Here is a 14599-nt window from a genome sequence, read left to right as displayed (position 1 = left end):
TGGTAATTGCTGCCGCTTGTGGTCTGTTCACTTCCTCTGTTTGGCTACTGTTGTATAAGGAGCATGCATATTTCCTAACAGTTGTGTGTGTGTGTGTGTGTGTGTGTGAGTGTGGTTTTTCGTGAAATCCGAAGAAAAATGTTCAAATACATGTAAATTCTATGGGACTTAACTGCTGAGGTCATCAGTTCCTAGCCTTAGACACTATTAACCTAAGTTTAACTTCCGATAAGGACAGCACACACAAACACACACACACACACACACACACACACACACACACACACACGAGGAAGGAATCGAACCTCCCGTGGGAGCGGCCGCGCAATCCACGACGACATGGCGCCTCAGACTGCGCGGCCATTCCGCGCGGCTGTGAAGAAAAGAGGCAGACCCATGATTCGGGATACAAACACATCACGAAAGAAAAGAGGCCAAGAAATTGCCTTTAAAGGACTATTGTGACATCTGTTGTGCAATGTGTGGGAATACAATCACCCAGTTTACATGCGTTTCCAAAACCGGATTTCGTAAGCCGATCTCCTAGTTCCGCTTTTGGTTGATCAGGTAAACACATTAAAATCGATTCTGGAAATCTGCTTTTATAAAGCCGTTTTCCAGTTCCACAATCGATTTTCGTGCCCATGTAAACAGCTCAGAAAGTCTAGCTATTTTTACGTCTTTGCGTATCTACTGAACGGCAGCTGTCAGTCCATAGCCGGCAGCTAGCAGGCGGCGTTGCAACAGTTTAGCCACAGCTGACAAGTTCAAGTACTACTTGGACACTATATGGTGGCAGTCAGCCTCAACTGTAAACAAATTAGGGAAACAGACTCTCTTATTTCTATATAAAAAGACAAAGCATTTCACAGAATGTAAGACTTTCTTTCTCAAAGGAAACAATTCTGGCTGAGGAGGTTTACCTTTTACAAGGTGGCACGTGAAAAGTCGTCTTTTGTTTACGCTCCCAGACAGTTGCCACAATATAGTGTCAGAGTATTAGGAAGTAATTGTAATTGAAGTGCAGGCAGGCCATATTATTAACTGAGAGGACAGAATATATTATAGAGAAAAGAAATTAGTTTTAGAGTTCATTTTAATTTTCGTAACAAAAACGTCAATGCAAACAGAATTCAATTAATAATTATTCTGTAAATGATAGAAGACAGAAACAAAATTCCTACAGAGTTATAGTTCAAGTACGTTCACTGAGCATCTACGAAGAAAAATGCTTTCTTCTTTACTATACATGAGTCTGTAGGAATAATAATGGAATCCTCTTGTGATGGTTGACGGTGCTTCTGCTGACACAATTTTGAAAAGTTGGGTTCAATTCTTGAGAACTGGAGACGGATGACTGGTTCCGCATCTAGACAGCTACGGTACTTAGTTTTGTGGGCAGCATAGATCGAGAATCCAGAATCACACATGTATGTTGTGGCTAACGGAAGAAGTACACATTTTGCCTTTTCAACAAGGGGATAGTATTTCTTGTTATCCAAACGGATCCAAAAGTGTGAGTAACTGTCAATGTCAAAACTTAATTTCAAGCTAGTGTCTGTGGCAATTTCTATCAACAACTCTTATTTATTTGATGATAGAATGTTTGGCTTTTTGGGTACAGTGAATGGGTTGACCACCCATTCGTATTTCTGCAGATTCTCGTCTTCAGCTGTTGGGAAATAATTCTCCAACAATGACATGAAGCTTCGGAGATGTTCCTGGATTTCATGAAACAAGTTCTTTTCAAGTGCCAATGTTTTGTTTTGCAAAAACTCCTTGAAAAGAGGAAAATACTCGACCACCCCCTCCTCGACACTATCTACCGAGAAATTGATTTTCCTCTTGAGTGCTCGAACTTTGTCGATAGCAGTGACCTTTGTTTCACTTTGCCCTTGGAGTGAAATATTCATTTCGTTCATTTTGGAGAAAAATCTGACAAACAGGCAAGTATACACTGGCAATTTTCGTCATTAATAAGGTCTGCTACTTTGGTGTTATGCTCCAAAAGGAAAGCTAAGACTTCCAATCTTAATTCGTACAACTGAGAGAGTGCATTCCCACATGAGAGCCACCACACTTCTGTGTGGAGAAGCAGGGAACGATGAAGGCTTCCCATATCTGCACACAGTATTGTGAAAAGTCTAGACTTCATCGGCCTTGATTTTATGTAGTTAATGATTTGAATGGATTCGTCTAAAACTTTCTTGAACGAAACAGTCATTTGTTTCGTAGCTAAAGTGTATCTGTGGAGAGCACAATGACTATTGCTGCAATTCTTGGCGTTTTCTTTTATTTTCGTTATTTCGCCGACTGTAGGACCCGTCATAGCTTTTGCACCATCTGTTGTGCACACATCTATGCATTTAGACCATGAAACTTCGTTAGTCCTTGAAAAAATCATCCAATAGACGGAATATTTTAGCACCTGTTGTGCTGGCAGGTAATGGTCTGCATAATAAGAGGTCCTCCTCAAAACATCCAGAATATTCATAATGGACAAAAACCAATAAAATCGCTGATCCTGCAACATCAGTGAATTCATCTCTCATGCAGAGAAAATGAATTGTGTTGGATGCGAGAAACAAGCGTGTCCTTCACATCATTTGACACGTCAACAATGCATCTCTTGACAGTATTGTTTGATAACGGCACCAAAGATAAAAGCTTTACTGCCTTTTCGTCTAGCATACAAGAAACAATATCATTAACACACGCCTTTATGAGATTTTCTGCAATGGTATGAGCTTTGCCTGTTTTTGCCACTCGATAACTAACCAAGAAAGAAGCTTTCAATGAATTTTCATTAATTGTTTTTGCAATAGTTTTCATGCAATTTTGAGAAGCAGCTAGTTCAGCACTCTTCCTTTTGAAAAACTCGATGTCTTTAGCCAGGAAATCCGGGTGAGTACCTTCAAAATGACGGCGCAATTTAACTGGACTCGCGCACAAATTACACACTGAGCTTTACCCTCCTTTGTCTCCATAAAGCCCATTTCTAAATAGCTTTCGTTGTACTTACGCTTCTTGGTTATTCCACTTCCACAGGATATTGCAACCAATGGAGTACTTGCAGCGTTTTCACATTATAAACCCGACTTTGGAGCTTCTTGTGATTGTTCTTCCTCTGGTCGTCATCCCAACTCATTCATTTCAACTGGAAACTTCCCTTGTTGTGAAGCCGATGGAGTAACTGCACCCTTTTTCAATGATTCTGACTTCAGCCACGAGTCCATGTTAAAAGTACTAAACTGGTCAAAATCGACTTATGAAATAGGTACTGCACTGACAAAGCAAGTTTAACACTTAGTGACGCCTGGGGCCACATACTTGCCAGCGAGCGCTGTGACTGTAGTCAAATCTCGCTCCGCGCATGCGTAAAAGGTTTCAGCGCATCTAGCGCCGTGAGCCGGCGCACAAACCACCCCCGTATTGTTGCGAAACAGTCGATCGGAGAAGCCGCATTCTCCGGCACTAAACTGTGTATGCGTTCTCACTTAGGAACTGCAAAGGCTGCTTGGGAATACGACCCGAAATAAAAGTACACATGTTTTTCACACGAAAAAAATTAGTGATGCATTTGATTTTCAGATTTTTTTTCAATAATTTTACTCATTACTTTACACGATTTAGTGTAAGGTGGCCGCGGACGCCCTAGATAGCGCCGGCGGACCACACGTTGGGAAGCCCTGGTATAGAGAATACCCGGTGAACCTCATCTGCCAATGCTAATAACTGGTTCTTGTTGATATGTCTGGGATCACAAGCTCTCTTATCTGTGCTGTGGTACCTGTACGATCTGCCAGTGTTGGCCTTACGACGATCCCGGCAGAGTCTCTACTGTGTGTACGTCGAGAACTTTCACGTGATCACTGATACCAGCATCGCTGCACAGCTGTCGTGATATGTCGACCTTGTGTGGTTATTTTCTAAACGGACCATACCGCCACTTGGAAGGTCACAATCTGACCTGTTTCAAACACGCTCAGTTGACTATAGGAAGAAGTAATGTGTTCCATGCCGTGGTTGTTTCACACGTTTGCATCACACTGAGCCTTCTGGCTGTGAGCATTCCCTATTAAAGGATAGACACACATATGGAGTTCGGGTAGCTATGCCATCGGCTCGTGGATGAGATTGGAACAATTATCAATACATCGTCCGCGCCGATAGCTGAGTACAGTCAGCTTGACGGATTGCCGTCCTACGGGCGAGGGTTCGATTCCTGGCTGGGGGTATTTTATCCGCTCAGGGACTGGGTGTTGTGTTGTCTTCGTCATCATTTCATCACCATCCGGTGCGCAGGTCCCCCAATGTGGCGTCGAATGTAATAAGACCAGCACCAAGGCGGCTGGAACTGCCCCGTTGGTGCCTCCCGGCCAATGACGCCAAACGCTCATTTCATTTCATCAATACATCTACTATCATGCCGAAATAGACACCGTCTTTCAAGTTAAATTTACTTTTGATGTGATTTTGGGTATTTAAAAGGGTTGACTGTCTGAATACCTCGTTATTAATTATTAACTGGTTCGATACTTGTATTAAAAATTCCATTTTCTTCGAGATTAAATTTTCTTTCACTCTTTAAGACTCATTTAATTTTAATCTGGTTTAAAGTAATGTCATTTGAAACTTCCCCTTTTGAACAATTTTTACATGACTGTCCTTAAACTGACACACAATATTTTGTTAGCGCAACGCAATCTGACTTTCAAGCGCAACGCAATCTAACTTTCAATAATCCCTACAAAAGAATGGGCCCTGACTAACAGTAAACTATACCTTTCACAAATCACTTACCTCACAAAAATCTTCGCTACTCAAGCTACTGCAATACAGCGAGCGCCACTACTGCCAGCTAAATAAAAGATTCAAACTACTGAAGGCACTAACTACTGATAGGGATAGTTAGCAAATGAAAGATATTAATAGAGAACAAACAATGTATTTACCTTGATATCATCATATATAAATATAGCAGTTCATGACAAATTTCAAAACTCCGCCATCTCTCTCCCCACATCCACCACTGCTGGCGGCTCACCTCCAACTGCGCAACGCTACGCGCTGTTCACATCCAGCTGCCACTGCCCAACACTACAATGGCAGACAACAATGCAAACTAGCCACAGACTGCACACAGCACAGCCAGTGATTTTCATTTTCATACAGAGAGCGCTACGTGGCGGCGGCGTTACCAATATAAGAACCTAAACAGCCTACTTACATATAGAAAACATAAACAGCCTACTTACATAGCCCCCATGCTCCCCACAAAAAATTTTTACAAATGGTGTTGGGCACTGGCCAATACAGATTTGACAAAAATTTTTCACAATTACAGTAACAAAGATATAAAATGCACACACTTATTGATACAATGTTGGTCAAAAGCTAAAATTTTCTCACAGTCCATAAAGATAGTCCTGATCATTCATCATAATAGTAATTACAGTTTCTCATTAGTAAAAGAAATTGCACATAGAAATAGTGGATTTCCAAACAGTCTTGAAGAAGTAGTGTTGTCCTTCCAACGGAAAGACAGTGCTGACTCTTGACATGCTGACAGGTAATGGGCCACAACAGAGCAAACCCACAGCAGAGTCATTCGAAGATGATGAATATAGGTAGGTAGGTCATCACAGAGCAGACCCACTGCAGTCCTGGTAGAGAGTATTGGTGGGCCACCAGAGGTGCAGACCCACTGCTGTCCTTGTAGAAATTGTGGACAGGCCCACTGTAGTCCTGGTAGAGAGTATGGTATTGGTGGGCCACCAGAGGTGCAGACCCACTGTAGTCCTTGTAGAGATGGCCAGCAGCCATCTGTTGTGACTGTGCAGGTGCACAATCACCATCAAAGAGTCTTCTGGATAATAGAGCAAGTCCATAACCACCACTTGTGCACTCACAAAGTTTTTGGAATAGTCCTTAGAACCAGCAATGCCGTTATCCAGTCCCTTGCTGAATTATCAACACATGTGCAAACACTAACAGTCCCTACTTCTCACATATTGTCCATATACTATGACGAACAGAAACGTGTGCAGTGAAATGGAACTGACAAGTTACTTAATTTGATGAACTGGTGTCAATTACAATATTATAACATAAGAATACAATTACAAAGGTACAAAATACATCATTAAATAACATAGCAATATAGATAACATTTGTAGTACAGGCTTTACAAAAGAATCGAACTAACATATACATCAGTGGAATTATGACATGAGTACATACATAAAAGATCGGAATAACTTTCGAAACATCAACTTCACACATGAGCATTAACACAAAACAGAATAAATAATGTCTAACATCTTTACAAAGTAAATAACATATTATTAATGCCAATTATATTTGAGGATAACAGTATTCCTCATGATAGTGAATGTAGCTTAATATTAAAAGAAGAAAAAATTCTATGAAACTACACAGAGACAGGAAGAAAACAAATACACAAGGGTACACAAACATATAGTGGGATAACACAATGGAAAGGACAGGGTTCGTTTTCAGTGTAACTTTTGGTACTGCAGTATTTTGCGAACAAAACCTTTTTTGTTCTTGGAGATCTCCCTTCGTTCATCATTATTCCCAAAAAGTCCTATCTGTACCTCTTTTCTGTATTCTAACCATATTTCTTTCAAAAGAAATATGGCTCATTGTACAATACTCATTTAGGCCCAAATCGTTTTCATTTAACTTTCAAAGCATTCTTTCCCTATTCTCCATAGTTAGGTTCTTATATAGTCTACCCCCTCTTAAGCTAATTTAAATCTACTGAGCTCAGATGCTAAACTAAGGGACGAGGCAATGCAGCAGCACATAAAACAATTAATATAAACAGCAATGAAAAAAAATGGAAAATCGCAAAGCAAGCTACAGTAAATCTAAATTACCAAGCAATTCAACATTACAACTAATATGAGGCAATGCACAGCAAACAAAAAAATAAATCTGGCTTAGCAGAGTAACACAAATTAAAGTTCAGTAGCACTATGCCTGGCAAACAGCAGCTTATATCTAAACATGACATAGCTCAAGCAGAAAAAATAGTACACTAAAGATAACAATGCAGATAAGGGAAATGTATAATCACATCTTAATGTCTAAGTAATTAAAGTGGTGCACCACAACAACTTATTGTAAAAGAAATATTACCATGTACTTGAAAAGAATATTATGTATGCAGTTACTGTTACTAGTCCCTTCTTATTGTTCTTTCCTTTCTAAGTGCTCCTTTTTTGAAGAATGTGGATCACAAAATTATTATTTAACAGATCTGTTGATAGAAAGTGTTCACATTAGCAAATGCATTTAATTTTATTTTATGAAACCAATGCTGCAACACAGCTGGAAAACAGATGTCAAATGAAATAAGCAATTACGCAAACCAAAGCATAAAAATATCATTCAATAGTCATGTGGCATTTCGTAAGTCAGTAGCTCTCAACTCTCGTAGAAAGACACTTGTCATAATCAGGTGTGCAGATGTACGAATATTTCCCATCAATTCATAAGCATTTCAATAATTAGCACAAAGTACGAGTAACCATATGTTTTCAGGTAATGAGTGTGTAATATTTGCGATGCTTTCTACAAAGGACCGTCAATAGCCAGGATAATGGCCTCCCTTTTTTTTTTCTACCTGTGCCGCTGAAAGGCTAATGGCTTTTTTTCGGGCGGCTGTCGCCCAGGTGGGTGCCCGCGACGCATTACGTGCAGGTGGTCACTTAACTTTCTTACGGAAATATTTACGACAGCAGTTTCCGCTACAGTGACAGTCTCACATAAAAATATTTCACAGGTCAAGAATTAGCGTTGCAAATCTGTAGAAACAAAATCCTATAAATATAAGTGTCCAAAAAATTTTCGCCAGCATTGTGATACATTCTCGCATATACACACACATTTCATAACTCTTAAAGTACGATTCTCGGTTTCCAACAACCTTTTTCACAAGTCAAGAGTCCCTAACTTCTATTCATTATTCATATACATATAAACACGTAATCACATTCTTCATATATGGTAGCATCAGCTTATTGACATAAACATATCTCAACAGCATAATACACATCGTCGTCGTAAAAATAACATCATAACACCTCAGTCAAATCTCAAAATCGTCGTAGCTTCCTCCAATAATTAAAAAAATTCTCTGCTCATGTCAAAAGTGTCATCTGCCTCAAACGTACTTTAAAAATCATGAATCCATACCAAATACATCATTCAAAGCTCTCATAGTATCACAATGGTTCCGAAAAAATATGAACAGATCACACAGTACAGACAAAATACAGTTTCATAAGTGTGAAGTTATACAACTGTGTATTGCGTAAACATGTGTCACTGATGTAGTAAAAAAAATGTTTATCTCTCAGTTAAATGATCAGATAGCTGTGTAATTTGTGTGTTAGAGAAATATGGTACCGATGTGTAAAGTTGTATAAGCAAATACCATATTAGCTAGGGTTCCTTGTGGTTGCCACACACATGGTACACAAAGTAAGCGTGTACCCCCCTGAGGATTAATGTAATTATACCCTCAGGTGTTTCAGATTATTGCAATGGAATAAAATGTATCACGGAAAACTTTCTTTGTAATTCAAAAACCTTTAAAAATAAATGTTTTAAGTACAAAATTAATCACTGAAATGCTTGTCCTGTAGCGCTAAATGTGCATCTTGTTGTAAGAAAATCTCTGTGGAAGTGTCGTAGTTATTTTCCTCCGAAAGCTAAGTTCTGCAGAAGCCAATGTACTTACCCCATGATAAACAAAAGTGAAATGCTTTGCGTAGAGATATCTTAGTTATTACGCTTATTTTTGTGATGATGAAATTACTGTGCTGTAACGTATTGTTGTGCTACGGAAAAGGCAGTCTCATTGTAGCTATACCACAAAAGTTACTACTAAAACATGTTTTACTTTCCAGAATAAAACAGAAAACTGTGCAGATATAAAACAGAAACACTGCAAAAGCAACATTGTAAATTTTCACTCATTAGTAGCATCATGATAAAATCGTGTATCTGTCACATAAACTAATCACTCTGTCGTCTGGTATCTCACAGAAAGTACTTTAAATCCAGAATATATTTTCAAGCAAACCAAAATGTTGCATTAAAATCTCATTAGCAGTACCAGATATAATGTTATTTTTCTCGGAGCCAGCCGGCGCACGTGTATGCCTGCGGTGCGAGTCATTGTCTGTCTCTTTGTTGCCGCGCGTCGTTACTGGGATTAGGAGGCCTAACTTCCACAAATTCACCTCGCCGAGAGGGCCCAGCTCTGTTTAAAGCTCGCCAGTTCTGATGGAATTCAGGTCTGTCGTTTTGTCGGTAGTTTACACAGTTTCTTTCGTGTCGGTCACGTGGTGGAGAATTTCTCCCTGAATCTTAACTGCGTGCTGAACTGTTGCGTCTGAAGTTATTCTGTCTCCCGTGATAATAATAGTTCTGGTTGTCATATTGTCTGTTTCTATGATTGTCTCTGTCATATTCATTACTACGGAAATGTGATCTTTCTTTGTAGCTATTATTACTCTGCCAGTGGTTGTCATATGGGTGGTGTCTGTTTTGGTCACGATTTGCGTTGTAAGAATAGGCTTGTCATGTCCAGTTATTGCTTCTGTCGTCACGAAATTGTGACGGATGTGACTTGTAGTGATTGTTTTCCTGTTTTCGCATCCTGCGACGGTCTGTGTCAATTTCCAGTTCTTGTAACAGTCCCTGAAATGCTTCAATGTCGTCTTTGCAACGTCCTGCTAAAATAATATGTCGTAAATGTTCAGGCAGTTTGATTAAGCAAATGCGGATGAGTTCTGAGGGGCTGTATGGGTTTGAAAGATATTGATTCTTATGCAACATGTCTTCAAAATATTTCACAAGACTGGAAAATTCAGATTGTTCAAAGTGTTTCATCATCATGATGCTATGTTTTACACGGTCTTGTGTAGCTTGAGACCAATATGCTGAGAGGAAGGCATGGTAAAACACTCCTTCACTGTGGCAATCGTGAATTACCGATCGCATTCTTACAGCTGGTTCATTCTCCAAGTAGCCACACATAAATTCTAACCTGTGCTCCAATCACCAGTTGGGAGGAAAACAATGAGAGAATTGATGGAGCCATGCTTGTGGATGAATGTCGTTGCCAGAATTCTTAAATGTTTTGAATTTGCGTGTAGTAATGGACAGCTTATAGTCAAAATCATCATGTCGGCAAGTCGCATGTCGGTCATTGTTACGTCGTTTCGGCGGTTCCATCTCAAAATTCGGCGTACCTTGCCAACTTCTTTCACAATTTCTGAAGTGCCCTGTGTTGTTATTTTGTGTCTGTTCCGTATTTCTATGTCCCTCTTCCCGTATTGGGGCGCGAGTGTCCTCTGAAATACGTAATTCTTGTACTACTTGTGCCAGCTGATCTTGCACTTCCCGAATTTCTCTTTTGTACTGTGTATTGATTTGATTTTGATTTTGTTTGAATTATCTGATTTGTTCATACTCTTCAGTGTCCGTGAAGGCTACAGGTGTTGTGTCATTCAGATCATCATCTACCTTTGTAGATAAATTAGTGAACTGATCTGAAAGTTTGGCTACTTTATCCGATAGTGAAATTATTTCCTCTGTATGTTTTTCTGAACCAAGTTTCAGAGTATCTACTGTGTACTTTAAGTTTTCCTGAGTTTTTGCAAGTTGTGTAACCGAATCGGTAGATGCAACTGAGTCAATTTTAGCTTGCAAGGTGTCGTGATTTTCATGAACAATGGTTTGCAGTTCTTTTATGGCTGCTTCGTGATTCTGTAATACATTTTCATGCTGCGAAAAAATAGGTTGAAAATGCTCACAAATTTGTGTTTTTACGTCATTACAGACTTTTTGACATTTCGATTCAATGTTATGTAACTCAGTAGTTAAATCTTCACGTGTTTTTTCAAGTGTGGTGTCTAACTTTTGAAGCTTTTGGTGTGTTTGTCTCTGATTTTGTTCCATTGTGTCTAACTTTTGAAAATTTTGTCCCATTTGTTTCTGATTTTGTTCAAGTGTTGTGTCTAACTTTTGTAGCTTTTGTCCCATTTGTTGCATTAACTGTAATAACAATGCACTGGTGTCTGAAACATGTTCCTCAGTGCTTTTCGGCAGTGAATTTGCACCGGCAACATTCACATTTTGACAAGCGGAAAACGTGTCTTGACTCATTTGGGAAAACGGTGAGGACGCAAAACCTGAATCTACAGTATTTGCAAAATTGTGTCCTGTCATTTCGGATTCCTGAGGCGAGCTATTGCCGACCGATCGATCGATAATGCTTCCCTCTTCACTAATTGTTTCACTGCCTACACCATTGTTTGCCTCCCGCTCCATTTCCCTATGCACAATTACCAAATTACTACTTTGAACATCAGTTAATTCATTACTCGGTGGCGCTAACACACTGCCTTCATTTTCACTGTCATTTCTCAGTTTACTTTGGAGCCTAGTATTACGTTTTTCACACGCCATTATTGTCACAGTATTTCACACGACAACACAGAAAGACACAATATGAAGATCAAAAATAAGAGAACACATTAACATAGCACTGAAAATAATATCTAGTTAATTGCAGCTGCGAAATACTTGGTGCAAATCTACATGCATGCTACAACTGTTTTACTGTACAACAATGAAAGTCTGCAACTACAAAGGAGATTTTCTCTACAATTACGCGCTAGCAATAAACAAAATCTACACTAATTACACAAACTACAACAAAAAATCAGAAGATTCCAGTGAGGTATCCTCGGCTAAGGGTCGACATATGAAACTTCCCCTTTTGAACAATTTTTACATGACTATCCTTAAACTGACACACAATATTTTGTTAGCGCAACGCAATCTGACTTTCAAGCGCAACGCAATCTGACTTTCAATAATCCCTACAAAAGAATGGGCCCTGACTAACAGTAAACTATACCTTTCACAAATCACTTACCTCACAAAAATCTTCGCTACTCAAGCTACTGCAATACAGCGAGCGCCACTACTGCCAGCTAAATAAAAGATTCAAACTACTGAAGGCACTAACTACTGATAGGGATAGTTAGCAAATGAAAGATATTAATAGAGAACAAACAATGTATTTACCTTGATATCATCATATATAAATATAGCAGTTCATGACAAATTTCAAAACTCCGCCATCTCTCTCCCCACATCCACCACTGCTGGCGGCTCACCTCCAACTGCGCAACGCTACGCGCTGTTCACATCCAGCTGCCACTGCCCAACACTACAATGGCAGACAACAATGCAAACTAGCCACAGACTGCACACAGCACAGCCAGTGATTTTCATTTTCATACAGAGAGCGCTACGTGGCGGCGGCGTTACCAATATAAGAACCTAAACAGCCTACTTACATAAAGAAAACATAAACAGCCTACTTACACATTGTATGTAACTGAGAATGCTGCTATCCTTGCATGATCCCTGGTCCACAGCCAATTGTGCTGCGCCTTTTGCCGTTTTAGACCACAGCGGTAATCACTCTGGTGGCAGAACGTGGTTATGTTCTGCTTGCCATAGTTAACTGTAGCAGCAGCATTCACAGATTATTTTATCTAATTTAGGGTTTATTAATCTATGCGCAGAGACTTTGTGTTCACTTATGCTACAGGACGACAGAACCAGCTACTTGCAACCAAGGCGATGTACGGGCGTGAACGACGTTAGGAGAGAGTAACTAATCTATGAATTAAATATTAGAGTGGCGCCATCAAATGGTACCGAGATATATCTTAGTGTATGCTTTGTAGTGGGACGAAATTAAGCGTCACCCATCCACCAAAGTCAGCCCAGTTTGCAGGTGACTATAAGTTTAATTTAGTTTTGTTTATGTGTTTTCTTATTATTTGTAATAGATGTGAATTATTTAAAAGTTTTGTATTTTTTTTATGTGTTTCATGTACAGAGAGGGCGGCGCAACGAACGGGGACAGCATCTTCGTTGCCGCTACCAGAGAGGAAATTGCTGGCCGCTATACGTCGCGGGTCGACAGCCAAGGAGCAACAGAAGATCCTGGAACCGAGTTGTTGCGTCGTGCTTCTAAAAATTGAAAATGAATTTTTATACTCTTTTTGTACAGCAATGACGTCATATAGAGCTTAATCTTATGGAAATGTCAGTCACTAACTCTCAACGCTCAAGTTCACATCTGTATGTGTAGGAAGCTAATAAAATAGTGTATGCTACTAAAGCTGAAACACGTGTCTTGAAGATTTATTTATGAAGAATTATGTGAACGGATTAATAATATATTTGACAAGATTCGTGATTCTTACGGCGTTCACCGAAACTTTGAATCTAAAAAGTTTATTTAATGTGTGATTCTGATATCGATTAGATCAAGATAACGTGTGTCAATATAATTTCTGAGGAGAAACAAACGAAATTTAAATTCGAAAAAGTTACAAAAACCAATTGGCCCAAGTGATGTAATTCTTTGCACACGACTCAACTGATGTTTTACAGTTTCGTTCAAGAACCATTCTATGACAATTTAAAAGGAATATAAATCATTTTTGAAGTGAGTGTAACTGACGTAGGTGACGAAGTCTGCACATGGTCACATATATCAAACGAAAAACTAATACGTCGATACACTACACCATGGCGACCTTAGAAACAGGACTTGTGTGCAACTAAGGCACACAGGTACGAAACAAAACATCAAGAGTCCTTCGGAAGTCAACGCGAGTTTTCGTGGAGCCTTCACCAGCCAGCGGCGACTTCGCGGGTGAGGGCATCTGACGGAGCGCAGCCAAGCAGTACGGGCACGCAGTTGTTCCACGAGAAGGCGCATCTGTTGGGCAGCAGCTGAACGCCGCAAACCCCGACAACCTTTTTTCTCCCTAAACTAATAGGCCCAGTACGTCAGCTGCGGGGTGTTCCTCCGACTGGTATTAGAGGTGTTGCTGAGGGCTTCGCCTGTCTACGGCGGTGCCGGGCGTGGTTGCAGCCAGTGACGTTTCCGGTGTTCGACTCAGCGTCCTACCGGTTGCGGAAGCGGGGTCGCACCATCTCAGCGGCTGCATCGACGGCTGTTACATCTGCAGCCCATAGCAGCACTCTGATCATCGAGAACTACAAATTACAATATTAAGTGTCCGGTGAGTTTGTTTCAAGTTGGAAGTGGAGTGTTGTATATAGGGAGTGTGCTTTTATAGGATTGTTGATTCCAAGTCTGCGTGTGTAAATAGTTAATATCTTACAATAATGTCGGGAAGTGAAATGTCAGACGAAGAGCAATCTATGTCCGATAGGAGCATGAGATCCCTTTTTAGGGCGATCGCTAAATTAAAACAGTCTAACGGGGATTTTCTAGCTGAATTAAAACAGTCTAACGAAGAATCTGCTGCTAGATTAAAAGAGGAACTAAAACAGGAATTAAAACAGTCTAACGAAGAATCTACTGCTAGATTAAAACAGTCCAACGAAGAATCTATGGCTAGATTAAAACAGTCTAACGAAGAATCTATGGCTAGATTAAAACAGTCTAACGAAGAATCTATGGCTAGATTAAAACAGTCTAACGAGGAATCTACTGCTA

The sequence above is a fragment of the Schistocerca piceifrons genome, chromosome 8 (assembly GCF_021461385.2).
Source record: "Schistocerca piceifrons isolate TAMUIC-IGC-003096 chromosome 8, iqSchPice1.1, whole genome shotgun sequence".
NCBI lineage: Eukaryota > Metazoa > Arthropoda > Insecta > Orthoptera > Acrididae > Schistocerca > Schistocerca piceifrons.
This window is presented reverse-complemented; position numbering follows the sequence as displayed.